Raw genomic sequence first — 3,971 nt, forward strand, 5'->3', positions numbered from 1 at the left:
AGAAAAATCCCATTCAAAAAGAAGACCTCATTAGGAGCATCCTCTACTCAAACATTTTGTTACAAGTGGCCCGAAGAGGAAGAATTTTTATTTTTTAATTCTTGTTGCAGCAGCAGCTCTGAGTTAAGCAATGGACATGGTGTGTTCAGGGCATCAAAGTGGAAAATCTGAGACAAAAGGCCCAGATGCAGAATTTCCTGCTATAACCTAAACCAAATGCCACTGAATGCAGCTTCCCTCAAGATCTCCCAGCTACGCTACTGTTCACAGCCTAGCTGGTGGCCAGCATCCAGACTTAGCATTAGTAAAACTAACAAACCAAACAGTTCCCACAGTAAGCCCCTTGCTCTCCAGCTAACTTTTTTAACTGCGGAGCTTCTAAGAGGGATGTTTCATCTACTGTTGCAATAACCAGTAAGCGGGTATCCATGACAAAACCCAAGGGCACTGCCCTACAGCAATGAAGTCTTGGCTAAGCAGCAGCAGAAACCGAAAAAGGTCAGAGCTCCACGGTAGCCCTGCTCCATTTTAAAAATAAAGCCCATCAGTTTTGTAAAAAATGAGGGAGATTCTTCAATGGTTTTCAGATCAGACCTGGGATGTCTCAACACAGTTCTCCCAAAGACACCAGGTGAAGAAAGGGAAATGCTCAGACAAGTATGCAAGGACAGCACCACAGAGCTTCGCTGACATTCATGCTACCCCTCGCTACCAAGGGCGGGACAAGAACAGAAAAGACTTTGCGGCTTTGCAGAGGGCAAGAAACAGGGTTAACTTTTCCCCTGCAATGAATTTGCTACTCTTTTCCTGTTCTTGTGCTCCCAGAGGTACAACTCCCTCTGCCATAATTTGTTTTTCTTCCTTTAGACAGGGACAATTTCTACAAGGTTCTGTACCTGGCTGGTCTTGCAGTGCCGCCTCTTTAAGATTTTCAGTGGAATCCAGGACACTTGGTTTGGTGATCTGCAGCTGCTCCATTTCACATCTTGGATAATGCTGCTGAAGTCCACCAGAAGGAGCCTTTGTGTATCGGTTTTGCATAAGCCTCAAGGAATATATTAACTTGTAAGTAAAAAGCCAGTGAGTTCTCTTAACTATGTTGAATTACCACAAAATTAATTTTCCCAATAGGATGCTCTGGATTTGCAATACAAATCCTGTACATTAAGAATGTGAATGGTTGTACACTACTGCTAAAGATGACATTTCTCCAGGCTCCTCATTGATTGACCAGTGTAGTTTTATTTCTTAAGAAATACAAAGAACTAAATACAGGCCTACAATAGCACTTATCAGATCTGTGTTCCCCTTTTTGCTTGCAGTCTGCTCTCAGATTTGTGCTAAGCATTGTCCAGCGTTCCCTAAGGCAGCTTTGTACTTTGAGATACACCTATCTCTGCTGGAGCTCTCTTTGACCAGAGAAACTTGAAACACACTCTTCTCAGGCACTCTTATCATTGTAGTAAAAGCACAGGAAGGTGTCAGCAAACTAGCTCTGCCAAGCTCCTGCAGTTTTGATCTGGTGGCTGGATTTAATCTGTTGGTGTTTTGGGGAGGATGACTGCTTATCCCAAGAACGAGGAGAAAAAATGTAAAAAAGTTAACTCACGTAAAGTTGCCTTACTTGCTTTCTCTTCTCTTTCCCGCTGTGTTTGTGGTAACAGCTCATTAAACCCTGTGCTTATAATAGCTGTACCATGAGACAGGAGATTTCATTTCCCGTCCTGCTTTCCAGGGTGTGGCAAAACAAATGCACACTCCCCCCAGCCACGCCAGTGGTACTGTGGGGTTTGCAGTGCTCACCAAGTACAGGGTTAGCCCTAATGTCTTTCTTGTTCTGTTCTGCCTGTAAAAGAACTTCTGTTCCTGCCTCTAGGAAAGAAGAGAAACTGGGATTCCTCCTTTGAGAGATGTGGGGCTCATGTTTGAAGAGTATGTGATGTTTTTCTCCCCCTGACCAGTGTAAGCATCGAGAACTGAGATACTTCTGGTAGCTTTTGAGAAGTCTGTGAGCCGTGCCTTCTTGCAGAGGAGCCGGAGTCTATTTGGATGATTTGAATCTTTGCCATCATTTGGAGCAGAATGAAGCTCTGTAAAAGGACAGCGACTGAATGCCAACTGGGTTGTCATCAGCTCAGGCTGCCCAGGAAGCAGCTGATGTGCAGTTTGTGGTGGAAGTCATGCAGACAGAAGGGGTATGACTCAGTGGTGGAGAGGCCCCAGCCTCTGGCTGTATTCCGACCCCAAAGGTGTATTCTGGGCTTGCTGTTGGGAAGGACCAGGGACAGCTAATGGCTGCATATACACACATCACTGCATAAAACAACACAAAGACTCCAAGGATTCCCACGTGACTGTCCCTTTTGCAGAAGGCTGTTAATGTTGCAGTGATGTTGGGTGCTGCTGGCCCAGCTCCATCTTTCTTCCACATTAATCAGTGGAAACGTGTCCTAGTCTTGAAGTCTGGTGCTTTAGAAATGAAAAGCTTAATGGCTTTCCTTGGCTTTTTTTTTTTTCTTTTATGAAGCATAGGGTGTTTAGAACTATGGAAGCAGTGCAAGAAAAATATTAATGAATAACTATGGAGCGCAGACATTAATGCATTCCTTTCTCTTGAAATAACTGGCTTTTCTCTGTGGGCTCCGTAAAAGAAAAATGTCTCCAGAGTCTGAACCTGCTGTATAGAAGCCAAAGTAGATGGTGATTTAGAACTTCACTGGCTTTTTTGCTAAAATGTTACCTCTGCATTTATCATGTGGCAAAAAAAATCTCTCTTTCTTTGCAAAATGATGACCCTGTAGAGGCAAGATAAACCGAAGGCACAGGGGCAGTTCTTGAGGTTCTGGCTGATGAATATCTGGGTGATGGAAACTGAATGGAAAATGCTTTCTAGGACCCCCTCCGACACCCTAGACCCTAACCGATGTTGGAGCGGGGGGAATTAAAGCATTGCAAGCACTCCACCATTGGAGTGTTTTCCAGGGGTGCATTTTGAGGAACCGAGTAGCTTTTCTGCTTTTGTTTTCCTGCAGTTATGAATGGAGGAGAACATGAAGTGGATATGGGGCTGCACTACAGTAACTAAACTCCCAGCTTTGAATCGCACCTTTCCCAGGTCAGGCCTGAAAACTGCAGGTCAGATCAAAGGCAGTGGTGTTTCACAGCCTTGCTAGTAGAAGCTGCCCATCCTTAGAGGGAACACTGGATACTTTTAAGATTCAGCTGGACAGGGTGCTGAGCCATCTTGTCTAGACCGTGCTTTTGCCAAGAAAGGTTGGACCAGATGATCCTTGAGGTCCCTTCCAACCTGCTATTCTATGATTTTATGAAAATGCAAAAGCGGGGCAGTGGAGAGGGACCCCATTGCTGACCACCAGTGGAAATGGGAATAATGCATCCCGGAAATGGGAATAATGCATCCTTGCCTGTGCCACAGAGGCAGGCTGCACCGATAGATGTTGTCCATGTGTCCAGTGGAGAAGCAGGAAGCTTAGGAACCTGCTTAAGAAAGATACTTTTGGATCTCTGTTCAGTGTTTAAACCCCTGACTGTTCCTCCTTCTTGACTTGGTTCAAGACCATCCCTTCCTCCGGCCTTGGCTTCCTAACATGCTTTTGCTACCTGGCGTGCCACAAAGGTTGGCAAACTGCTTGGTGGCTTTGTCCCTGTGTCCAAACCTGCCAGGGATTAAACGCTTGCAGTTGAGATCATTACGCAATTGAAAAGAGAGAAGGAGGGATGAAAAAAAAACCCTCTTTCGAGGCGGTTTTCTTTGGCGGGCTCCCGCAGGAGCAGTCCCCTCGCCTTCCCCCGCCTGCTTCCCCCGGGCCCGCGGGGTTTGTAGCTGCTCCCCGGGAGCCGCCGGGACGTGTAGTCTGGGCCGGGCTCAGACTGAGGGGGCTGGCCGCGGGGGACGCCGTCTCCCCGGGGTGGTCTGCAGGGCCCAGCGGGGGTCCCGATGCCCGCGGGGG

This window comes from Pygoscelis adeliae, unplaced genomic scaffold, assembly GCF_000699105.1.
Source record: "Pygoscelis adeliae isolate BGI_AS28 unplaced genomic scaffold, ASM69910v1 Scaffold286, whole genome shotgun sequence".
In the NCBI taxonomy this organism is placed as follows: Eukaryota; Metazoa; Chordata; class Aves; order Sphenisciformes; family Spheniscidae; genus Pygoscelis; species Pygoscelis adeliae.